Here is a 27,234-nt window from a genome sequence, read left to right on the forward strand (position 1 = left end):
TGTGTCTTTTAAAGGCTATCTGTAAAGCCCCCATGACATGTGGGGATCAAAGTTTAGCTGTCATTAGAGCTAACCAAAAAGAAGTACTAGGCAGATTGTAAACCTATTACTACCACAACTGATTATCTTCCGGTTTTTAAACATTATGAAACATGAATTGCTGTAAAAGTATTTTTTGTTGTTGTTTTGTTTTTGTTTGTTTCCTTCAATACGATACAAATCATTTATCTAATAAATAGAATGACTTAAACTTGAAATCATTTCTCCTTTGGCGTAGCAATCATTAAAATATCTGATCTGATATGTAAGGTTGCTTTTGTCATTAAAATGACTCCCATTTAAATCATGCATTAGAGAAACTTTTCTGCAAGGTTTCCAGCTTAATGAACTAGTTGACAAAATCTCTGGCATCTTGTTTTAGAAGCTAGAATATGTAATTTTATTTGAACATTATGTAACTAGGAAAAGAAAGTATGCAGAAGGGCAAACGTTATGGAATTTATCCAAACACAATACCTACCACTACAAAACACAATTTGTACAAAAGGAGATTTATGTCATTTTTTCACAGCCTGATTCTTAATGAAGTCTTATATTTTTTTCCACCCATCAGTGAAGTATGTTCTGTTTTTTTTTTTTTTTAAGGCAGTGAAGCTAACAGGCTGATGGCTTGTATTACACGTTTATCCATGAAAATGAAATTTAACACACACATTGGCCCTATAAAAAACACAGCATAAAAAGATGATTCTAAAGTGAAAAAATGCAGAGAGCCGTTTTCCTTCTCCATCTTGTGTACCATGCTGCATGATAGTTCGTCTGGCTGGTTTAAATTTCTATTATGTGCTTGAATAAGACAGGGGCATATATTCTAGCAAAAAACAGGATATACATGTAATACAGATTTTTATAATCTCTACAGTTACCCTACCATGAGAAAACATAGGAGTTCCTTCTAAACAGCTCCTCAGTCAAATTGTTGTTTTGCTTTAAATGTGTTTTTTCAGCTCCACTTTACCTAATTGACTCTTAATTGAGATAACACAGCCAAACTGTCCATTCATACATTGGTCCACCATGACTGACCTACTTCTGACCATGCAGTATTCCCTGTTATCTTTGATTTATGCATCTATTGCAAGCTCCTTAAGACAGGACTATTTTTTTGTTCTGTGTCTGCAAAGTGCCCAGTGTTTAGGAAGTGAAGTTGGGGCTTGTAGCCAGGTCTTGAAAGTGCTACCATTAGCAATGTGCTATCACTTACAACACAGTGCCTCACTAGCGGTGTTTAAGTTTGTCGACTTTTTATATTCAGAATCACAGTCCACCTAGTATGTTTCCATTGCTTTTATTCACAAAAATAATTCCCAAAAGTTTAGGTTGCTAATCAGTCCTCAGTTTGTAACAATTGTCCATAAACGCTGCAAAGAAAAACATCTTCTGTAGTCATTGGATCATAAAACCCAATTATTTTGATTAAATTAGTAGTCTTTCAGTGTGATTATGTTTGAACACATTTACTTCATTTCTTCATACAACTTCATTTTTCTGCTTTTTCCTCATGTACCATGAGGTATTGTGTGTGCTTATGGTATTGTGTATGGTTATAGATACGGTGTGGGTGTGAGTATTCACCTGTAAAGATAGCCAGTTATGTTTCTTGAAACTGGAAAATAAAATAAAATAGAATGAAATAATAAAATAGAAAAGATCTTTGTCTTTGCAAGTTATTTTGCAACCATGATGTGAAATGTGGGTAGGATGCTGGACATGAGTGTTCAGTATTGCAAAATGTAGAATGTCCAAACTGCACGTTGAAGTGAATGGAAGTTTCAGACTGTAACCGTAGCAGCAGTACATCTTTGAAAATCAGGGCATAGTTATAGCAAGTGTATACATAGCACTGGTGAATACTTTTGTTACGTATAAGCTTAACTAATTCTCATACTTCTACATAATATAGAGAATTTGATTTCCTGGCTTCTTGTTCACACACCCTTCAACTCCTAAAGAAAGGCAAAGCATTGTTTGCAGTTATTCCAGGAAAAATATAAGTAGTTACTATATGTTAACTTAAGAAAAATGAATTGAATATTTTGAGAATGGCCTTAAAGTGAGGTCTATTTGATTTTGTGTGTTTTTTAACAAGTGAAGATTTTGTTCTTGACTAAGAAATGTGAATTCTTCTTACATTTTAAGTGAAAGGAAGGTGGGACAAAATACTTAGGAATAAGTCATTCTTATGTCTGAAAACAAAATACACATTTGCGTAGTGAATGCAATTGTCAAATATCTTCCAGGAGTGGCGATAGAATGGTTTATTTCAGTCTTTCTTCCTGGCACTGTTTGTATAGAACTGTGTCACTGGCAGGCATAACATTTTTGTAATTCCATGAGCTTGATCTCTTGAGAGCATATGAGCTGGCCCCAGGACACAATACTCATTTGTTTTGCTTGTCTTAACTCTACCAGATGATCTTACCAGTTATCAGATGATGAACTGAGGCAGTAAAATATTTTGGATTTTTGTACAATCAGTGTGTATATTTCAAAAGAAAGAAACTGGCCCACAATCTCCTTTGACTTCATTCACGTCAGAAATGCTACTGCATGTGATTCTTAGCAACTGGAGATAATACAGCCTTATTCAGGCTAAGAATGCTTAGCTCATGTAAATGTATGAGTAGAACCATAAACTGATTGTTTAGTAAGAAAAAAGCATACAGAAATAATTATATGACATCACAAGCATTTGCGTACATAATATTTTTCACCTTTACTCATGATTGTCAAATATGTATAAAATTGGTTTTGCTTTCAACAGACTTCTATTTGTTTCTGAAAGAAATATAATAGTCTGCTGCCCCCCTGGTGTGTGGGAGTGCATACTGTACCTGGATTTTCTGGCTGGGTTTTCTTGGTGTGTCAGTAGGTACATGCAGCTGGAGGATATTCCAGATGGGAAGCAAAATCAAAGCACATGGTAGAAAGAGAGGTTAGTAGAAATATATGTCAAAAGTTTTTTTTTTTTTTTTGTTCTGCTGTTTTGTTTTTTTTTTTACTTTCATTTCTTATTTCCAAGTAAAACCTCAGTGACAGTCAATTCAGAAGTCTATGCTAAAGTTTCACCAGAGATTCTCTGGTTTATATGTCCTGACAGTGGTTCTTTCTGTCTCATCAGTGTCTCAGATTAAGCAGTCCCAAGAATTGTCGTTAGTACATGCTTTTAAAACTAGTGTCTTTAAATGGAGACTAGTGTTGGTTTTAAATAGAAAAGAGCTGAAGCAAGTTACAAATCTGCAGCTACATTTTGCCTGTTGGCATGTTGCATTTTTAAATTCAGTACTCTCTTTATAAGTAATGACTTTTAGAAATATACTACATAGCTTTGTATAAGAAAATTACCTTTTTTTTTTTGTTGGATACTGGCTTCATATTGCTGTCAGTCTTCACATAAAATCATATAAATTTTTGTTAATCTGAGATTTAATAGGAGTACAAATGTCATTTTAAGAGTCTTTATGTGAGGGAAGACATTTTACATTTCCTTAAAACTCATATACTATATTAAAATATAAAAAAAACTATCAGGATTTTTATTGACCCCAAACTGTTTAGAGTCTGTACATGCTAATGAAGAATAGTGGCATACCTTTACAGGGATGTTATTTTTTAAAATGAAGCGTGCCGTCCCTCATGATCAGATTTTCATATCGTAATTCAACAGCGAAATCAAAATTAATTGTTCTTCAACAGAGGTGAAGGGATACATTAAACTAATCTTATCTATAATAAATAAAGTCTGCCATTTGTCATGTTCTGTGTATCATAATGTAGATCCTGTGCACAGTTATTTCTTTCTTCTTAGGGCGTTATTTAATGCATTTTTCATGAAATCATCAAGACTTTAATCTTTTCCTCGAAGTTGGTTGTGATAGTACTATTTATATAGTCCTATAGCGTTATTTTAGCTCACTAAATAACTCTCCCTCAGGCAAGTAGGATCAAAGTGCTTTGTGTCTTTAGTTATTGTCAGTAACCAGGACAGTTGCTATGTGAATCTGTGCTAAGCAATCATTTATGCTGTTTTGCCTGAAGTAACACTGGGCATCTTTGTCTCTTGAGACACGGGGAACTCCCTGATCACTTAAGACAATCTCTAAGTATCATACTTCGTAATTATTGGCATCTGCATGCATTCACTCAGTGTCAATATCTGGAGTTAAATATCATGATCTATAGCTCTTTGTGATGGTCTATCTTCCCGCAATTGTTTGTTCTAATAAACTAACTTTTGGTGGATAAAATGAACAAGAAAATTCAGAAGTTAATGAGTCTAAAGGAACATCTGTTAGAAGGACCTTCATTACCATACATTTCCAGGGAAATGAGAACATAAGGCAAGACAGAAGCTGATGAAGAGCCTGTTTGGCTTAAGCAAATGAATAATGTGGCCCAGGACAAAGATTGAGCTTTTCAGTCGGGTACTAATAAGCATTGCATTGTTTTTGGCAGTTAACCCCAGATGTTAATCTGCTGTCAGTTGTATTGTTCTGTCCTTTTTTTTTTTTTTTTTTCCACGCCAGTGTAATTTATTCATCCTGGCAGGATCCACTTTTCCCTTTATTTTTCCAAGGCAATAAAAGTAATATTTTTATCCAGTAGGCTTAAAAAATACCTGTTCTTTCATTTAAAATGTAAAGTGGTTACCAGTTTAAAATGAAGTTTCTTAAATCAACTTTTTGCCATGCTGAAGAATCCAATGAATGAGTAAAGAAACACCGGTGCCTTTTGTATTAAGAAAAAGAAACCTCAAGGTTGTCTACATAATGTATCTTTTTATTTTTTCTTCTTTTGCTTTATGATCAACTTTGGTAGTTGAAATGCATTTTGTATAAGTGGTTCTAGACACACAAAACAAGCTTTCACACAACATGCACTCTGAGATTAAAAAACAATTGCAGCAATACTTTTCATACAGTGAAGAACATTTATTAATCACTCAGGCCCAGATTTACTATTTTGCAGCTAGCACTTTTATTCTGACATGGCAAACAGCATATAATGAAATAAAATTATGTCTCTAGACAGATCTGATATTTATAATGAAGAGACAAGAGTCACTCTTGAAAGTTCTCATTGATGCTAGTTCTCCATTATAAAGCTGATTGACTTAAATATCTTTTTATTACCCCAGAGGTACTAAGCTTCTGAAAATTGGCCAAGTACTTTTTTTCCCAGACTAGACTTTTTATGAGAAGTTTGATAGAACTAATATAAAGAACTTCAGACCTGAGCACTTTGAAGTGAGGTTGTGGCGTATTTTTAAATCAGTCTGATCCTGGGAGAAGCGGGGAGTAATGTTATCTCCAGAAAGTACAGCTGAAGAGAAAAGATTTGTCCATGGCCTGGACTAAGTAGACACTTAAAATGTATCTTGTAAAGTTCGCAAGATGTTTTTAAGAAAAGCCTGTATATATGTATATAGACTTTGCATCTTTTGGCTGTAGCCAGTTATATAAGGTGGACATTTGATTGGAAATGGAGGAAAATATGGCAAAGAACTGGGAAAGATGTATAGAAATGCATTTAGCTATCCAAAGTCATTCCCATGGTTTAGAAGAAGCCAGAATACTTATCATTTTCTGTTAAGATAAAAATTCTCCTATTTCTTGTGGTATTCCTCACCACCAGTGGCTTCTCCCAGATCTCATGGCTGTCCTGACTTATTCCAGCTTTGAACAATTCTCCTATATCCAGTTCCTGGAGTCAAAAAATCCTTTTGATACTGAACAAGCCTATGTGAGTTGTTCCTTTTGTTGCCATTTTGTAAAGTAAAATTGTTCCCTTTTGTTTTGAAGGTGGTTTGGCATATCCTGGCTCAGTGCTTATAATTTCTTTATGACCAGCCTGATCCATTTTGCTTCATTTTCAGAATTGGATATGTTCCTTGATATTAGAGGCATCAAACTTGTTTTCCAGGTCTGTGCAGAGCAATTAAAATGAGAGGTTTTGCACCAATTATTTCTTAGTATTTCTCTGCTCTGCTGAATAATAGACTCAGATGATATCACCCAATGGTGGCATTATCATAGCACACGTTCTTTTTTACTTACATATAATTATTAGATCTTAAAGTAATTTTAAAGATGAATTTTAAAACTTCTATGCACATGCTGAAAGAATGGTTTCTGTATTATTACAATAATCATATTTTTCGTTCTAAATTGAATTCTGTCTTTCCTAGTTTTTAAAATTTCTATTAATTTTTTGATTATTGAAAATAATACAGTGTATTCCTATTTTGCACAGTGCAAATTACTTAATGGGAATATTGACCACATAAGAAACTGATTACCTCTTACGGCTCAGCTGGGCAATATATAAGCTTACATAAATATTGCCATTCACCATGAGGAAGCAGAAACATGTCCACAATATTTTCATTTAACAATGGAGTTACTTTTTAAACTCAGAGTCTGTTTCAAAAATATTTTATCAGATTTTAAAATGTTTATAGTCTCGCTAGTTTCAAGGTTTGTGTACTGGTTGTGATTCCTTTCCTGAGACAGTTACTCATTTAGGAATCTGATTATTGACTTCTAAGAGACTTCAAGTCTAGCATTCAAATTAAATAGTGATGAGTATTTCTTTAGCTTACAAGAGTTGTAATTGTTTTATGGGAACTATCCAATGCTAAGTTTTAATGTAAAATGAATCTACTTTATGTTATCAGTGTTTTCAAGAAATAATATACATGTAGAATGTCATGACAGGCAGCCTGTGGCAAAGTATTTTACCTGAATATTTGCTTAGTAACTGAGGAGATTACTGATATATAGATAAATGTGTTTTGAATTTAGAGATGTCTTTTATGGACAAAGATCTAGGGAGGGAGAGGGGGCAGGAGTCAGTATTTCTACTCTTAAGTAGTGTTCTGATTTGCACCTTAAGGCATTTCCAGTTGTTCCAAATCTTTCTACATACATGTGCATATGCTCTATGTGGAGAATGTATCTTATTAGTTTATGCTATTAAGTACCTTCACTTGTGTTTCCTTAGTTTCACATAGAACAAAAATCTTTTAATTTCTTAATTCTGAACAGGCTTTTCTTAATGTTTTCGATGTTCACTGCAGAAAAGGAAAAGTACAGTAAGCACCACTAGGTTTCAGTTTTACCAACCCAGAACTTCCAGTGTGACTGTGGGTCCAGAAGTTACCAATCGAGCCATAATTATCATTACTACTTCTATTTTATTTTGAAGTAAGGATAGTTTTGCAGTTATAGGAAAAAGCATTCTTTTTATGGATATTGGTAGTTTACAGTCTGTTCTTTGTATGTGTCTGTTTTGTTTGTTTGGGTGTATTTTTTTCCTGCTTCTACCTTTTCTTTTTTTGACAGTGGATCGAAATTCTCTTGTAAATAGACATGGTTCCATTGATGGTAGTAGTGTTTCATGCGTTTATACCTAAAGAGGATTTTCTCCTCTTTACTGACAGTTTATAGCAATGTTCAGTGTATCTGGTAATTGTGTTCTCTGAATGCAGAATTGTAATAAGAGCTGCATTCTGTTTTTGAATGCCCGAACGCCTCATTCAGACTATATTTCACTCTTCATTGAAAATTAACAAATTATAATATAAATGCTTTGGCCTGTAGACCCCCTTTTTCCCTTGTTTTCACAGCAGTTAATACAGAGAAGCCCTGGCTCATGGCTTTTGAGCAATATACTATATATAAAAATAATAATACAATTAAATTCAACTTTAAAGTAAGTAGATTATATGCAGTCAACATCCATGACAAGGGGCTTTGCCTCATTAACAGAAGAGCTAGGTGAAATGATAGTTATTTTCATTTTATTGGAAGTATTGCATTTCTCTTTCTTGAAATTTGCCTTTACACATTGTCTCCCATTCTGCTATAGCTGTTCAAAGCTAATGAAAGAGAACAAATGATAATACACAGTGAAGATCAACAAAAAATTTAGTCATTTGGCTGGCCACAGAATAAAAAGTATTGACCTGTTATTGGAGTCCTCACTTGCTTCTTTTTCTGGTGTCTAGAGTATTGGTACTCTAGCTTTTCAAAATAAAGAGGCTCTGATGCTTTTTTTTTTTATGCTAGTTTTACACATATTTACGTGACTGTTTTTTTTATTTACAAAGGTTTGAATGAGGAAGGCCTTTGTGGATTGTTATTTGTCCTTTATTGTTCTGTTTTCTTCCGAATTTCTCTGTTTTACACAAATTACTCAAGAGAGTCTGCAAATCTTTCTGTATAAACGCTGATTGCTTCACAAAATGTACAGTACAGGGACACACTGCCCAAGTTACTGCCATTTAAGTTGTTTACACAACAGGAAGATGTGAATCGAATGCCAGCATTTCCACCTTCTCTTCAGCTTACTCCTCCTTAATGTGGGGGCCATTGCTTGCACCTTCCTCATGGCTGAGTTTATCCACATTCCCAAAGTGAAGGCAGATAATCTTTTTTCTCCAAGTCAGGGTTTTAAAAGGAAAAAAATTGGCGTAACACATTCCAAAATAAAGAAGCATTCAATTTGATTGTATCACTTTTGCCTAGCACAACTCTATGTAGCAGTCTTTGATAAGCATACATTCACTGTTTTTACTTCTGTGAGCAGGAGAATTGGTGGAAATTAGAAGATTCTTATTTCTTGCTTGCATATAAAAAACAAGGACACTTCTCCATCCCTGGAAGCAGAGAATTCTGACATAACAGCCTTCATTTGTTTTGTTACTGCAGTAGCTTTGGGCTTGCTAAAAATCTGTAGGATACTGTTAGAAAGTGGGATCATCCCAGTGGATGATCTCCTTTAAGGAATTTGCTGATGGTAGGATGCAGAATGGAAAAAATAGGATTCTGAACCACTGGCTCTGTGATAATCAGCAGGCAGATCAAAAACTTGAAGAATAAATTGGAGAACAGCAGCAGTATGCTGAGCTGTTATCAAAAGCCACAGACCCCAAATAAATGTTTCACGGGATAATGTCAGAGGCAAGTATCATGTCACGTTTAAGAACACATTCCAGTTGGCTTCTCTGCATCATAAGTAAGTGCTAGATTATAAATTATTGTATTTTTTTAAAAAACACTAGAGTTTAAAAACTGGTGAGTAGATTTTTTTATTCGTCCCGTGATATTATGTTTGTCTTCTGTTGAACACATCCAGGGAAAAAAGGACTAGCTTGCCTTGTGTATTTGCATAGGAAGAGTTCTGTGCTTGTGCTAGCTGCTGTCTCATACCTGTAGTAATAAATTAATACCTGAAATCTTTGTTCTTCAGCTAGATTGCTTTACACCATTTTTGGCTTCACTTTTTATGTGCTATTTTAATAAGAGATTTCTACCTGTACTACAATATTTATTGTAGTTTTAATTTCTCTCAGCATTCTATTAAAATCCACATAATTTTTGCCCCACAGCTAAGAAGAATAAATTATATAAAATGTTTTTTTCTTTGGAGAGTTTTTCCTCCATGTGTCTGTGTGTCTGTAAGCACTGAGCAATATTTAGTGCTGTGGTAAGCCCCACGTGTGGGTCCTGGGAAAAGCTTCTCATTCTAGAACTTGTCTGTATATTTGCAGTGTATTTATTTGTTATATGAGCACTGTCCACAAGGAGAAAAAGATTATTATGAGTTTCTTCTTCTTCCTTTTTTTTTTTTTTCCTCACAGTAGGAGAGGAGAGGAGAAGATCAGTAAATTTTAGCTTTTCTCTTCTTGCTAGTCCAACTGTTTTTATATTGCCTTCTAAATCTCATGTGGTTTTTGGTTTGTTTGTCTTTCTGAGTGCACTGCTAGCATAGTCCAACAGGTAGCTCCCAAGTAGGTTCAGCCATAGGATGCTCTTCTTTCTGTCCCTATTCCTAAAGAGAAGGAAGAACTGGTGAACCAACCAAATACTGCCCAAATAGCTTTCCACTCCCCCACCCCGCACAGCTCCTTGTATCTCTCCTGCTTCTGCAATAATAAATGCCTAATTCTTCTATTTCTCTAGCTCCCTTGATCTTAAATATTTCTAAGTATTTTAAATATATTTGTTTCTTTTGGATAGGTTGTGATTTTTCTATGTAGAATGAAATAATCCCATAACATATTCAGATATTTTCTGTTTTAATGTTAAAATGGAAATAATAACAAGCCACAAGGAACTATACAACAGAACTGAGTTAAATCCCCAAAGTCAGCATGATCAGAGACAAGGGTGAAATGTCAGACCTGGCCTAACCTTCTTCATTACGCCTCGTTTTTACAGTGCTCTGACAACAGTGGGTGATCTTAAACATCATAATTGAATAATTATGATTCACGATGTTTTGCCTCAGGGCATACTTTCAGCTTTTCCTGATGTCACAAATAATGTTCCATGTCATTTTGCATTAAGAAACATAGCAGCCAGGCTCTGTATTATGCACTAGCAGTTTCAGCGTCACAGCACGCAGATGTCTTTTGCATCAAGTAAAAAAAAAAAAAAATCTCCAAAAACACCTGTATGAAGAGCAGGCAGATATTTAAGTCTCCTTTATTTAAGTACCTGCAAACTTTTGTATCAAAGCTTTGTATATTTTTAACAGAAAGAGTGATATGCCCACAAGTAATGACCAGTTGTTTGAGGTGTTTGTGTCAACTTGGCATGCAAGTTGGCTAGTTAAAGCTAAAAATTGGATGTTTTATTAGAAGCTGTAGGTAAGCATTAAAAACCAACGTTTTGGATCAAGCTGTTTATATATACTGCACCATTGCTGATGGCTTTTCTTTTAAACAAATATATGTACTTTGAAAAATGCAGCTGACGCAACAGAATGCATGGCACACGTTAAGATTTTGCATAAAGGTTTCCTATTTGAAAGGTAAATGTAATTTATGTCCAGGTGAAGTGGCATTAGATGTCCTTTTCACATAGAGTTAACTGTGAGTCCAGCCACTATTGTTGCTTCATCAGAAGAATAAACGACGTGCTCAGGGAGTGCTAGATCTCATCACATCACAGCATGATTCTTCTGCACTGAGGCAAGTTTGCCAGTGGCAGCTGAGGTGACATGAAATGAGTTTGCTTCTGGAGAAGCAGTGCCCCAGGAGACGAAAATATGAGAGCTGCTTGTGCAGCTGAATCACAGCTGCTGATCTGCAGTTTGTATGAAGAAGGGCCAAAACATTGTTTGGAAGTACAAGACTAGCAAAAAATCTTAGATAAAATTCAGTAGTCTCTCCTCTTAGCTATGTCTCACTCCAAACAGTTCAGTATTGTTTATTTTATGGCACATGTCATGCTGTGATATATGTTAGGATTAGAAACATATCTGAATGACTTTGACATATGAACAGAGCATGTAAAATCCTAGGTGTGATGGCAGTGTTCCCTGTGCTAAATGTTTCTTATTGTTTGCTACAGGGGCTAAACAGTGAATAATATTTTCCTTTTCCAAAAAAAAATTTTCCTAATCTAAACGTCAACTTTGTATGGGAAGAGAGAGATTTTAGGGAAAATTTTCAATGAGCAAATGGGATGTTGAATTACTTTTTTTTGGGTCAGGTGAGCATTGGCTCTGGTCAATGGTGCAATACCTTCTGAGAGTTGTAATTCCTGTTAGCATGAAGTTTAGTTCTTCATTCTCCGTGTCCAGCTTCAAGCCTGGGTTCCATCCAGGCGCAGCCTCTTCCTGAGGTTCAGACACCACAGTGCTGTACTGTGTAGAGCAAACGTGATTGATTACCTCCATCCAAAAGAGCGCATTTCTACCTATCACACACTAGTTGTCTGGAAAATTGGACTTTACTACCCAGTGTCATGCACCACATGGAAACGTGTTATGTGGTTTAGCTGTAGCTTTCCTCCATCTCCACTCTCATTGTGTATTGCTGAGTGGCAAGACACTTTTTCCAGAAAAGGAAACTGTCTTACAAGTATCTTCCCTTGTCTAGCAGGCTGTTGCCAACATGATTCTTCAGTTGACTTTCCAGCTGCATTACAATGCCCTGTTCACTCACCAGTGAAAGCTTAATATGTGTTGGCATTTAGTAGTAAAAGGTTTACCTTCGTTCCATGTAAGCCTTTGACTTAGAGAAAAAAATCACGTTAAACATGTTAGACCTAAATCAGTGTTTGAAGCAACCCATTTTATACTCTGGGAAAAAAAAAATAATGCCAATACTCCATTCTTTCCTACTTGTAGTTGCAGTAAATGGTGGTATAATTACTACTTGTGCTGGTGTGGCTATATCAGTCACTCAACATAATAGGAACATAAGAATGTGTTCCTACATATTGCTAATATTTAATGTATGTTTTACATTAAAATGAATATGAAGAATGTTTTAAATTTTCTAATTAAACTAAAAACATTTAGATGCGCAATATAAATAGCAGGTGAAAAAGTAAAGGCAAAATTTTAATTTTATTGTGAGGTTTAACTGTGTTTTCTTTACTTCTGATACTGGAGGATGTTCCTTCATGCAAATCCCTGTAACTAATTAAACATCTTGATATGCTAATACTCAAGACAAGGTGAATCAAACTGTAAAGTAATATATACAGGTCTCCGTTTGTCAACAAGTGGTAGAAAACAAAAATATTTGAAAAAACAGCTGAAAAATTATTAGAAAAAAACATAATTTATCATTAATTGAACATTAAAAAGAACGGTTATATTTCATTGATAAAATGCAAAATGCCATCTCATATTTTTTATCACATTGGTGACATAGGAATTAAAGATCTGAGAAAAATAAATATATTTTTACAGCTTGTACAGAGCATCTTCCTTGTTTCTGCTTTTCATATTTCTATTGTATATGATCCTGATTTAGCATATCTTGGGCCTTGTCATTCTGAGTAAAACAAACTCTTACTACCAGTGTATTTCACATTATATATGTCAGGTTTCATTTTCTGAAAATTGGGGAGGACATTATTTAAGAAGGGTCTGATCTGTGACTGGTAGTATGCAGGGAATTAAAAAACAAACAAACAAACAAAAAATAAAGACATTCTTAGCTGCAGTAAACCTTGACTCATTGAGTATAAATGAAGAGAGGACTAAGTAGCTGAAGTGCATTATCTGAAGCTCTGCTCCTGCATCAGTGAGTTCCAGTGATTTTTATTTTTTTCCCTAGACTAATTCAGATACAAACATCATTCATTTCCAAGTTGAGCATTAAATCATGCACCCTGTGCTTTTGGAATCAAAAAAGCCATAGCTTTTTAAAATCAAACTGTATTTTTTAAATCTCTGCTGGATCATACATATACTTATTTTCAGAAATACTGGGTACTCTGCAGGTCAGTGAGACCTATTTTATTTTCAGCATAGAAAGAGAGATTACAGCTGAGAATACATTTTAAGGTATTTATTAGACATTTTTGCCTTTCTCAGAAAAAAGCATGAGGACTCTGGTACCATCTTATATAATACAGAAAAATAGATATAATCTCAAGTTGTTTTAGTTGGTATAGTCAGAATGTATCCAAAGTGTTGGTATGGTAAATGGAAGATTACATTTATGAGATGTGAGTGGTTTCACTTTCAAAGAAAATAAATTAATCTGCAATAATTTAAATATATTTATTTATATTCATCATTATTATTTATTTTTGTTAGAGCATGGAGCACCTTTTGCTGCACTTGCTTTTAAAAAGTCATGTTTAAAAATCATTGGCATCTTTAGTCTTTAAAGCTCCAGAAATTTAGGTCAAAATTTCCCTCCATCAAAGACTGAGAAATTCAAAAATGATGTTTGCCTGTAGGACAGGAGTGTATGCATGTTAGTGTAAAGGCCAGTGAAATATAACTGCAAGCAAATCTTTACTGTTGAAATCACAGGATTCATTCATTAAAATTGAAATGGAAGAGAAACAACATGCTGAAAAATTACAAAGCAAGGCAAATATTCAAATACTTTTCCAGTATTATTAGGTTATCTTTTCTAAGAAAGTTGTAGTTTTACCACGAATGGTTTATAGGTACAAGGGTATGCCTACACGAAACTAAATTTGCTAATGCTATGTTTGCCCACCTTTTGTGTTAGAACATTGCCAAAAGTGTGTAAGTTAAACAGCCATTTTGGGGTGCTTATATACTTCATAATACATATTTCAGCTATGTATTCATAGCATGTGAATGAAATAAACTGTGGGGATAATATCGTTTTTGCATTATGAACAATGTAGAAGTTTGAAAAAAAAAAAGTAGTCAATTGCCAAATATAACATTATTTTTAGGACCTTTTTGGAACTACCTACCCAGCTGTTATGACTGACCCTCAAAAAGGGCCATACATAAAGGACATTATATAACTACAGTAACCTGTGGCTATGTACATTCTTAATCTACTAATGCTGATCTTAATAATCCACTGAGTATGGCTGTTCAGTCTTCCTCTGCCTATAATGAAGGAATCTGTCTCTGCTCCAAGCTTTTCCTGTTACCTTTTCCTGTAAAAGGGATTTTACAGGATTAGTATCCCACACTGCACTCTTCCTACAGTTGTGGCATAAGGAATAGTTCTACTGTGCAACCAAACCAATTCTCTCACAGTTCTACTGTGCAACCAAAGCAAGATTTCCTCATGGTAGAGAAGCTGCTAAAAGTCTGTATTATGTGATTCAGTCTCACCTATGAGCAATGTACCCAATTCTGAATCTGAATAGTTTGCTTTGAGCACTAACAAGTGGTGGACACCATTGGAGAAAGAGTTCTTCACCAATGCAGGGAGCCTGCAATTTTGACATTATCCAGAAGATTTTCCTGTAGTACCTTTAATGACTTGTGTAACTCCACCTCTACGTCTGTGTGGCAGGGAAGGATCAGAGAATCCTTCCCGATGGTTACACCCCTCCAGTGATCTTATACAATGCATAATCATGATCACTCAGCTTACTTTCACAAAGAAAAGTCTGATCTCTGCTTCACAGGTAGGAGTGACCTCTGCAGGGCTACCTATCATTTGCCAGATTGAAATTATGAAATCTAATGTGAGTGATCCTTTCACATATACAAAGATAGAAAGTTTGCTAGTCTCCATTTAGACCCAAGAGAGAATGTAAATGTATCTCTGCAGAGGTGAATGTCATCCTGAATTCATATGTATTTGTAAAACACTCCTACTTAAATAACAATATTTAATGTGAGTGAAAATAACATTTTCCATGTTCATAATCAAGCAACCATAACAGATACTAAGTTATTACAGCTCCATGTAAGAAACAAAACCAAAACACCTTATGTTGGAAAATTTAAACATTATACTCTAGCATACTTCCCTCAACTCCAAATGAGTTAGGAAAATTAATTAGCCAAATCATAGTTGTCATGCTTTGTTTTAGAAGCCCCTGGGGTGAGTCCTTGCTTTGCCTGCACTGTGATAAATACAGGTCTATTGAAAAGAATCACTGAGATGTATGGCACCTTTGACTCATAGATCATATCTTTGTTTTCTTTTGTCTTCCAATTAAGGATGTTGTTGTTTTTTTTCTTGGTAAATAAATTTCAATTAATGAAATTCCAGCTGTCTCATACATTATGGTGGTGTAAACTTGAAAACATTTAGCAGATGCCCGTATAAAATCCATTAACACATAGCAGGTTCCCTGGCATTTAAAACCAATATCTCTCCAGCTGGAACAAATAATGGAAAACAAGTCCACGTTCTTGAAAAATTTATGACGCTTTCTAATGTAGGTAAAAGATTCCCATACAGAAGGTACATTTTCTGGAAGAATAAAAATGTCCTGTTTTCAGATTTGCAAGAGTAAAGTCAGGAGTACGTTTTGTTATATTCATTTTTTCTTTATACAGGCTATATAAGATTGCATATTAAAAGAAGGAACAAATTAAGATCCCAGGTAAAAGACAATACTGTTTCTAAGCTTTTACTTAGTATTTACCAGTCCTGAAATCACTCAAGAGTCTTTAAAAATTAGCAGTCAGGAACTCTGATAATTCTCCGTAAGCATTTTAATCTGATACAATTATTAAAACAACTTTAAGACTTACATTGAAATCTTATTTTTAGTTCACTGCTTGAAGTCTTTCCCAGTAAAGTCAAGCTTGGGGAGAAAGTACAGGAATGGGAAAGGGAAAGATGACCTTGACTTGCCTAAAGCTTGCAATATTTCATTTGGAAAGAAATTGTATTAGAAGAAAGCAGGTACAAGAGAGATGCACATAATGCAGAAGCTGTGATAGAAGAGGATGGAAATGCAGTTTTGGAAGTCTGCTTGTTCTGATACAATCATTGCAGTTTGGGAATTTTTAAATGCCTATTTTCATCTGTCTGTGTTAAAAAATAAAAATAAATTAGGAGATGAGGGAAACTGGATGCTACGCAGAAAACAGTCTTTTTGTTCTTTTGGATTCTTTCTTAGTATTTATTGTGGTAGAAACAGTAAAGATGGCATTTCATCCTTCTTGTGTGAGTTCTCCACTATGCAGAGGGCCAGCAAAAGGCCTGTTTTCTATGTCAATCCATCTGAGTCTCTAGACTGCAATTTAAATGATGCACAGTGCTTATGACATCTATAGAAATGAATTCTTAATATTAAAATATTTTGTAAAGTGATATCTGTGTAAGGTTCTGCAATGCTTTTCTATGTTTTGCTGTGATTTAAGTTACTGCACTGTCAGTGTCTTCAAATAACCATGGCAAATTCAAATTTAAAGTCTGTCAGTTGGGAGGCAAATTCTAACAATTTACTGATAGTGATATTCCTTTAAAATAGCTAACCTATGTACTTACCACATACAGTTACAGTGGCAATCCAGTAGTGCCTCATCTATTTTAAGGATTTAACTGCAAAGGTAAATCAGTTTGTAATGTTGAGGGATACAGAACAGTGCCTGTGGAAAGGTGGTGACTGCAGGACTGCTAAAAAGATGTTTAGCACATTGCTTCTTTAAGTCAGGATGAGGGTTATCAGATCAAACCAAATGAAGGAAACTAAACGGGGCTGGAGATTTTGACCCAGCTGAAGCTGCTGCTGGAAATGCATATCATTCTTGCAAAGAACTGCTGTGCTTCCCTTTGACAGTGTCATTGCCACAGTCCTGTACTTGGCTGTCCTCTCTGTTGTAAATTAGAATAGATGAAAGCTGTCGAGCCAAGCTAGTGATGGAGGCTAATTTGATGTGATATAATTGATGAACTCTAAATCGTCTCACTTCTCTCTCTTGAAACAGTCTGACTGGAGCTCAAAATGCCAGAGCACTTTGATTTACATTCTCTGTCACTTTTACATTGAAAGTCTGTGTGGCACCAGAGAGGTGAACTCCTTTACAGTATTTTTTCTAATCCATAGAGTATGTACACGCACAGATTGGTGGAACCCCTTCTAGGAATGCTACCAGAAAGTCTGATTTCTGTTTTTGCACCTGCAGTGTGCACAACATAACTATGAAAATAATGAGAATAACAACTTGACGTTTGGTGCTACAGATGACGCCAGGATGGTTTCTTGCAATTAGTGTTGCGCATCTTATTCCAGAACTGGATTTTAGACTGTAGAATTAGGTTATTTAGTACTTGAAAGCCCAAATTTCTGAAATTCTGATGTTTAAATATTTTAGGAGGTTAGACAGGTTCTAGTCCCTTCAATAGCTGTAGCTTACTAGGTCACAGTTCACCTCTTAAAATAATTCTCCATTAAGGTATTGCAAACTTCAGGCTTCCTTATCTCAGCCATTTCCAGTTACTGATACTTTCCTGTTCCAGATAGTTGAACTCAGAGTAAACCGTCTTGATTTCTTGGTTTCTTTCAAATGTAAGAGATGGTTAGTTGCCTTGCTCTCTTAGTTCTGTAGCCAAAGTGGAAAGCTTTATGATCAACTAATTGCTCAAGTACTTTTGAGAAACCACCATTAAAAGGTGCAACATCTCACATCTGCTAAATCTGTTGACTCAAATGAAAAAAACAGCATGAATGAAGGAGAGTTGCTTTAATTCACATTATTACTCTGATCAGATAGCAGAACTGCATCTGTTTCAAAGCCGTTCACTCCCCTGCACAAAATGAGTTGGCTATGGCCACATGCCATTCCCACTAGCAGCGTGTGCCAAATTCTTGCTGACCTGAAAGTACTAGGTATGGTGAGCAAATCTGTGAACTTTGGAATATTTTTTTGGATAAGTACCTAAATTTCAGATCAGTATCCTAGTTTTACATTGCTTAGCTAAAAGCCTTCTCTCTGAAAATGCCAGATGGACGGGATTTCTTGTGATGATTTTCTGTATGATCAGAGCAACCAGATTTCCTGGTCCTGTACGTAACTTAAAAGTATGCTTTTACGAATGAATTGTGATTTTGTTGGTGTTAAAAATTTTGGATTTAGAGCTATTCTTGGATGGGACAGTTGCAATAAAAAGGCTATCATTGGCAGGATGAGTCTCATTTTTTTAATTAAGAGGGAGGCCATTAACCTGGTGCCTACTGCAATAGGAAGTAACGCAAGCCCAGATTTTGTAAGAATTATCAGAGTAGCACAGGCTAGTGTGGCATGCCTACTCAGCTTGCAATGGCAAGGCTGTACAGCTCCTTTCACTGTGGATCCATTTACATCAGGTCATTTTGATCCTGACACAGGCAGGGCTACTGGTAAATTCACCTCTTTTTGGTCTCCTTTGTAAGGCACTGAAATCAATGGTTATTTTATTTAGTACTTTAAGAACTGAAGTTGGGAAGCATTTAAAGGCATCAGTCAGTCACAGTACATCACCAGTTTACATTTCTTAATGGTAATGTCCTCGGTAAAATATAAATTATAGTTGTCCCTTTCCAGCCTTCTTGGCTGTCCCTTTCCAGACTTGGAATGCATTGGAATGGGTTGCCCAGGGAGGTGATGGAGTCACTGTTCCTGGGGGTGTTTAAGGAAAGGTTAAACGTGGTACTTAGGGACATGCTTTAGTGGGTAATATCGGTGGTAGGGGGACAGTTGGACCAGATGATCTTGGAGGTCTTTTCCAAACTTAATGATTTTGTGAAATTTATTCTAGAACATTTAGGGAATTGGCTGATGTGCTGATCTGATCTGAGCCTGTAAGGGTTTTCTCTGATACTTTAGACAGGGCAAGTTTCACATAACTCTCATAAACAACCTGAAGAAACATGATCAGGCCAAAATTATTGACATTTGGGTTATGATGTAAACTGTGTTCTTAGGCTAGTTAGTTGTAAGTTTTCCAGTGTGAAAAGGGAAAGATGTATCAAGGGGGGTTGTGCTGTGATCAGATTCTGGTGTTTAAGTAATGGACCATGGCTATTGCGTATGTAGCTGTACATATTACATATGTAGTTGAAGTAAGAGAGTCTGCAAAACATTCTGTCTTGCAGGACAGAATTGCAATCTGTACAGAAGAAGATGAGAGAATCTGAAATAATTGTCTGGAAAGTTACAATTCCACAATTCTGTAGTTGGCAAATACAAGATTCTGCTCTGAGGAAGATATAAGCATCTGCAGAAAAAAATGGTAGGGGCAAATGGGCAACAAGCTTGGTAAGAATATTCAGAAAATGAGGTAGAATTATGGATCAGAAGTGAAATATAAGTCTTTGCAAAGATACGGGCATAATGCTATCAACAAAAAGATCTGTAAGGCTGGAGGAGTGACCCGTCTATTCTGCTGTGTAAGGTTTGGGGCTCCACAATCTAATGAGTGTGTCATGCAGCTGGAGAGTGCAGAGGGGAGCACTGAAGCTGGGAGAAAGCATGGTGAAATAATACTTGTACACCCACGTTTGTTTGAAGTTGAGAAGGCTGAAGGGAAACTTCAAATTTATAAAGAGCTCCTGTAGAGGAGAAAAAAGTAATTTTTTTTTCCTCAGATATAGACAGGACAAGAAGCACTTAGCTTAAATGTCAGCATGGAGATTTAATTTAGATTTTAGAAAAGACTTTTCTGACCTGGGTGCTGTCAGGCACTCAAGAGTTCTGGAGTGACTGGGGAACCTCCATCACTGGGGCCTTTCTTAGAAACTTGTGTATCTGCCAGAGAGATCATAATCACACTGCAACCTGCCTTTGTGTAGAACTAATGCACAGAGATGAACAGTGATCTTATGTGGTACAACTTACACCCAGTTTCTTTTATTAGACTGTGTTTACTATCTTTAAAGCAATCTTAATTGCTGCTATAGGACAGACTAACATTTTTTTTGAGAACTGGGAATTCTGAGTTTGACTTCTGTTGTCTAAGGTAAGTAACTAAAACAGTTTTTAACTGTTGTGATAATAATGGGTAACATTCACGATATCTCGTTTTAAAAACAATAGCTTAATAATGTGGATAGGATGCACTGATTTTTTTTTTTTTAATGTAGGGTAGTTTAATACTGTGTCTATTCCACTTATAAACATGGCACTTTATACATAAGTACTACACTATCGGAGTTAATAATTCTTTAGAAGACATTTTGAAAAACATTTATTTATGTGACACATTGTAAATGAAAGAGTTCCAAAGAGTAGTTTGCATAATATGATACTCAAATCTCACTTTCATATTCTGAAATAATTAATTTTAACACATATTTTGATATATTCATTTATAAATAACTGTCCTTGGGCAAATACAGTGGAATGTCTTATGTGGAAACTTTTTAACATATATAATTAGTGGCTCTGGTTCTCTTTTTTCTTTGTACACAGTTTGCAGAATTAATTGCAAATTAGTTTGCAGAATAAGTATTTTTAGAAACTTTATGTTAATTGAAAATGGATCTTCTAGCTAACAGCAGAATAACAGTTTGCTGAAAGGATTTTCTAAACCCACTTGATTAAGAAAAAGAGTGCGGTTCTGGGGTTAGCAAGGCCTACAAAAAGACTTAAGTCTTGAGGAACGTTTAGAGTGATTATTGTTACAGAGCTATGGAAATGCACAACATGAATTCCTAGTGATCTAAATGAGATAATAGGATTAGGTCTTGTATAGCACTTCTTAAATTTGAAAGTAGTGAATTGTGGTATAGAATTGAATTTTGAGCTTATTATTGATTCTTCACAGCAGAAAAAATCTTCCTATACAAAATTAATCCTTAGGGAAAATATCTGAAGGATTGATCAGAACTTCATTGTAACACGAGCTTTCTGTCATAAATTGTCTGCAAATAAGCATAAACCAGTGTGTCATTTCCACTGTAATACCCAGCTTTTTATACTCAGTCATTTGGAGATGGGAATTCTGTTCCGGAACTATTCTATTCTATTCTATTCCTAAACCTGAAGTCACATCAGATTCACATTTTGCTCTTTGCTTACTAATGTGCAATACATAAAATGTCTGTTCCTTGGATCTAGCAACAAAATGACCTTTTCAGGGCTCATCTTTTTTTCTCATTTTTGATTTGTTCAAGGGAAATTACAGACGACTGGTATTTGGTTTCCAAAAGGGATACATAAAAACTTGACCTTTTGGAACTGTTATTTTTTGGGATGTGTACACTGTATTTTAAGTATGTCTTAGCTGTTGTTTGCTGGACTATGTCTAGTTTAAATAACCCTTCATTTTATTCAGTGCAAAGCTAGGACAAAAAGTATAACTCCTCTCATTTTTTTTCCCATGACAGACTTTGCACACACCTGAAAGCGCTTTTTCTTCAGGCAATTTTAAAAGAAAGTGGCATGGAATAGCTTCTGATATCTTAGGAACTTTCTATAGAGTCTGTTTTGCAGTGCAAATAGCACTTTATCCTGTAGCGATCATTGTAATATCTCATTGCCTACCTGAATGCACTCATGTCAGAGCCCTTCCCACTTAACAGACTGGGAAATGAGGCACAGGGAAGGCAATTTACCAGGGTTATTTAGGAAGTTCATGATGGAGAGAATGAGTGAATCTGGATTGTAAGACTACTGTCATAAGCATGAAAATTCCTGGTGCTTACTTCCCTGTGGTGCCTTTTGTCCAGCTTCTCAAAGTCACCGTATCGCCTGCAATAATGGAACAGTGAGCTTAGTTCACTTCAGAAGTGACAACATAGATACACCATTCCCATGAAATCATCTGATTTGGAAATTAACCAAGTAGGTTATTCAACACATAAATGAGAAATTCCTCTCCTTTCCAGCTATGTAAATAGCTCATTTAATTTGAAGAGATTTGTAACACTGATAGTTACAATGAGAAAAGTTACAGAGAAGACAATCTTTGTGCAAATTAAAGCAAATAATGAGAGCTACATTGAATTATGTACAATTCAGTTTGAAAATGAGAATTTAGGATTTTCAAAGGGAAATAAATTCTGTTTCTAACTAATATGTGTGTGGTCCAGTCAGATCTGTATCCACTCAAAACCACTTAAGTTACTTCTATTGATTAGGTATGGCAATAAAAAAAATAAATAAAAATCAAGAATATGTATGAATGACTAAATTATATGGCTTATAGAAAATGTCAATTTTTGCAGGACTGTCCACTTATATATAATTACATATATATTTGTTTTTACCCCTGAAGTTTGTCAAATGCAGCGTGGTCATAAATTAGTCAATGCAACTGTTATTGATGTTTTGACATTTTTTTCTCATTCCAAACACTTTTTCTTGAAATGTCATCTAACACAGGGCATTGTTAATGCTTTTGTTTTAGCCTTTTGGTGTTATTCACATCAGCATTTGACAGCACAGAAACAGGAGAGGAGGAGACCAAGCTGTAACTGCAGACAAGTCAGAGATGGGTGATGAATAAGCAGAATGGGAATTTCAGATTTGGCATTTGGAAAAACTGTGTGACTAAAAAGTTGCCGAGAGAGAGCGCAGAATCACTGCTCTTCAAGGTTTTGAATACTTATCTTGGGGCAGAGTCAGTCATGAACTGATATAATGTTGGTAGTAATCTTGTTGGGGGGGATAAATAAAATCTAAGATGTGAAGGAAGAAAACCTAGGCAGAATTATGTTGTTGCTAAAATAATTGTCACCCTTTCAACTGCCGTATCCTTCCTTATTTCTGAAGTAAGGTACTGAGACTGCCTGCCTCTAAACAGCCAAAAGGAAGGCTTTCTTGGTCTGGCTGTCAGAAGTCTCCTTAACATTTCAGAAGTGCTTGGCCACCCTAGCTGTCAAGCTGTCCCATGAACTTTGACATACACACTGGTCTGTGCATGCTTTATGGTGCACTCTTTAACATAGACCTTGCTAACTAATAGACTAAACTAAGGTGCCAGCCCCCGTCAGAAGGATCTTTGAGAAGACTTCTCTATTCATCCTTCTATGGCACTAAAGTGGTTTCATCCTTTTTAGCTATCCTAACCTATCAGTCTCTCAAGATTGTCTGTTACTGTCCAACAAACGAAAAGTACACCTGTCCTAGTTCCTCACATCTCATGCTTTTTCAATTAGGGTTTTTAGAGGAGCATAGAAAAAAGCAGTGCTTGTCAAAAGAACAGTATCCTATTCCTAGAAAGAAAAAGAGAGAGAAAGAGAGAGAGAGAAAAGAATGAAGCAATCTTCTAAATAGGAAAGAGAAGCAAAATGTTAACACTACCTAAAATACAAAAGCCTTGAAAAATGTAAGCCTGGGATTACTGAAGTGTATTCTGATAATGTTAAATCATTGCAATATGTGCTTTGCATTGTGTTTTATTATACATGAATACATTATTGGCATCAAAACGTTTTGAATGTAAGTCTGAATGTTATCAAACAAAACAACAAAAAAAAAAGAAAAAAATAACATTTGTACTTAATAAAGACTTTTCAACAGATACATTTTCTTGTTGCACAAGATCCTATGGAACATTTTAATTCCCTCCAAACTGCATTTATCGGAGAAGTGTCCCCCATGAGATTTTTTTTTTTCTGATCAACAGTAAAATTTAATTGCAATACCCAGATATTTCTCTGTTATGTACTTCTAAATAGGGAAACTGGTCATTCTGTTCTGTTCTGTTCTTCTTATTTGACTAGCAAAGCAAAACTAAAAAATAAAATAACTAGTGATAAAGATGTCTACATATCCGTGGAAAGTCTGATGAAATGTATGTTTCCATGACAAGGAAATGATTATGCCAAAAATGGTTGTTTCATAAGAAGTGTTCTTGAACTATATAGGTTTTGAGTGAGAAATGGGTGAAATAATTTATACTACCGTAACATATTATTGTTCTTCATTGATGACAAACACAATTTTATACTTCAGAAAAACACTATTACATAAATATAAATTAATTAAAAACTTAGTACTTTGAAATTATTGGGGGAAAAAACAAAACAAAACACAGAGACACCTAAAAAACAAATCTCATCAATATTCTTGAGCTTAAAGAGATTTTAAGTTATGGTACAGCTTGAAATTAGTTGTCTGGTCAGCCAGATAGAGGCCATTGAGTTTCTCAGTCCTGTGCTGAGAGATTTAGGTTTTGAAGTTCCCGTAAGTCTAAGTGAATGTTTAGGCATATGCTTAATTCTGAATATTATAAATTAAATTTGTGATACAATATTTAAATATTGTAGTAATCCCCATCTATTTTTTGTCTCCAAGGGAAGTATCCCCCTATTACTGAAGAAGTATGTTGGGATTTTTATTTTTTGGTATGGTTTTAAAATGCAGTAATTTTATTTTTTTTTTAAATATGTATATATGGCAAAACCAGTGTAGTTCCATTCCTGCTTTCCTATGTTTATTCTACCTGATCTGTGATGCAATCTATGTGTTTTTTCATTTCTTTGACTGTTGCAAAAAAGTTCAGGAAGAGTCTCTTCCCTCTTCTTATAATACCCATGTTTGGATAAATTCTTGGAGAGTTTCTCTGTTTCCTGACCTATTAGGTGAATTATGGGGTTTTCCACATACCTGAATGAACTATGTGCAACCAGCATGTGGCTGGAGCACAGGGTGTCACACCTGAATGCTGCCTGTGAGGCAATAACCTAGCTCACAACATTTTCTATGACTGGAATTTTGCCTTTTTCATAGTCTTGATGCATGAACAATTGCAAATGGTGGGAGTTAGTGACCTTCACTATCTACAAAACTGATTTTAAGCATCATAATATCTTACTGCTTTTTTCCTCATTCCCACTTATTTTTCCTCTGCTGCACCTTACAGCAAGCTTTAAAATGCTGAACAGAAAGAAGTAGTATTTTGAATAGAGCAATTTTTTTTTTTTTTGATGTGAAATGTTCAGCTGCCAGCTCAGCAGCACTTCATGGGTTGCTGAACCTTTTAAAATGTTCATTCTTGTTTACAGAGCTAATTAAGAGTCTTCATAGTACTAATCTTTGTAGTACTATTCGTAAATGACAGAGTATCAAAATTACAGCAACTGCCTTATGAATGAAAAAGTTTTACTGAATGCATGGCTAGAAGCAGAGGTGAAGAAAACTTCTACCCTTAAAAAACTGTGAGCATATCAAATACTCATTCCTTGGTAATCTGTATTGACTAAATCTTTTAAATAATCATTTGTGCATTTGGAGCATAGGTTATTCTGCTCATTTAACTACTTTCCCCAAGCAATTCTATTTGTTTAAAACAATGTTTGGTTTCCTATTAAAATGTAAGCATTTGCCAATAGCTCAATGCAATTAAAATACTGTAATGAGTTCCATATGGCAGGACTACTCTAATAACATTGTTTTCTTTATTTTTTTTTGTTTGTTTTAGGAAGAAAATGAGTTAGATATAGTCATTTTAGCATGTAGGGACTCAGTGTTTTTATACTTTAAATTTTTGTGGTGTTTATCAAGTTGTTGGTAAGAGTTGAGAGCCATAGCAGTTATTTCTGGCTGTAAATCTATGAATATTGTATTGATGCAAATCAGTACTCATGTACATCAGAAACCACTAGTTTCATTTTTAAATGAAGGGTTGAAAACCTATTTTTAACTATCTATATATTCAAATTAAGCTTTTATTTATTTATTGACTATTTTATTTTATTTATTTATTGACTATAAAGTCCACAGACATATCACAGACACCAGTTATCCCCTTGATACGATATGCTGAGGGCCCATTTGTGTGAGTGCTCACTGACAAATACAATGCATGTTTTTTGAAAAAACAAAAACAGGCCTTGAGAATGTACTAGGTATGAGTTAGGAGAATACAGTTTTGATTTTAATGGTGCGAGTACTACTTTAGATTTCTGAAGACAATCTTAAAATGCAAGTCAAGGAAAAAATGCACAAGGTATTACAAAGTTGAGCTTGTTGCTTTGTAACAGGCCTTAAATCAAGAGTGTTTATTAGTAAGCTGCCGGCAAGTATTTGTTTGTATTCCTTTTATTATTTCAAAGGCTTTTATGAACAGTACGTCACAGTGCAAGCGTCATTTACATTCAAATGCTAGTTTCTAATGTTTTATGCTTTCCAGAGAAGTAATAGGGAGAAAACCACGAAGAAAATGAAACTTAGATCTTTTCTAATAACACATTTTTGTAAGTGTTTTGTCTTTTCAAGATGCTGTGACATCCTGTTCAGTTGAAGGAGCACACGACTTTAATTGCACGACTCATTCACTTTAAATATTTAATAATGCTTTTATTAGTTGCACTGAACCAGTGAAGTAAGATCTGTAATATCTAGTGCTGGTCATCATTTTTATTCATCATGGTTTAATAAGCATTATAATTACAGATTGAAGAAGAAATATGAGTTAGCTTTGTGGTTTTGCTTGGGACTTCTGTGCACACTGGTATGATTGGAAGGGATAGTACAAGCTCTGTGAGCATAACTGATCATATTCAAATATACTGATGCAGGCTTCCCAGTACTGACACATTATTCTTCATTTTTAAGTAACTGCAGGAAAGATGCTCCATAAAATTATGAGTCCTGACACTATTAACTCCATCTGGCTTAGTAGTGAAGTATGAAAATTTGAAGGCCAAGTGGGCTTGTTCTTGGCAGGTGTTCTGCTGCATGCTTTATCAGTGGAATTAGACATCAGCTATTTTTACCAAACATTTCCCATATCTGTTTCCAACTAGCACAAATAGCAAAGTTATTTTGAATGAATAGCCAGTTAGGGGAGTGTTCATTTGGAGACTTCATCAGAGTTCAAGCTGAAAGACTGTTTGTAGACAACATAAGCTCTCCAGGCTCACTCCTCAAGTAAATATAGAAGATGATCTTTTAGTATAAATTTCTCCCTTTAATATTAAAAATGTGACTATTTGCATGCTATTTGCATTCTAACATTGTAATGGGAGGTTAGTAGGGCAGCCTAATATCTGGTGCACTTTTTAATGTTTTGTTAAAACATCATTTTTTCCC

General features: G+C 35.1%; 1 protein-coding gene across 20 annotated transcripts in view; it reads left to right on the forward strand.

The window, feature by feature from the left end:
- Positions 1-27,234, forward strand: part of ATRNL1 (attractin like 1) — a 519,713-nt gene that overhangs the window by 364,042 nt on the left and 128,437 nt on the right. Inside the window, exon 27 of one of the 20 annotated variants that reach the window (XM_083844115.1) lies at positions 1-27,234. This exon is cut by the window's left edge and continues 15,315 nt beyond it. The exons of the other annotated variants lie outside the window; for them this stretch is intronic. The gene's annotated coding sequence lies outside the window, so the exon portion shown is untranslated. 20 annotated transcript variants of the gene reach the window in all.

The sequence above is a fragment of the Anser anser genome (genome assembly GCF_964211835.1).
Source record: "Anser anser genome assembly, chromosome: 7".
Lineage (NCBI taxonomy): Eukaryota > Metazoa > Chordata > Aves > Anseriformes > Anatidae > Anser > Anser anser.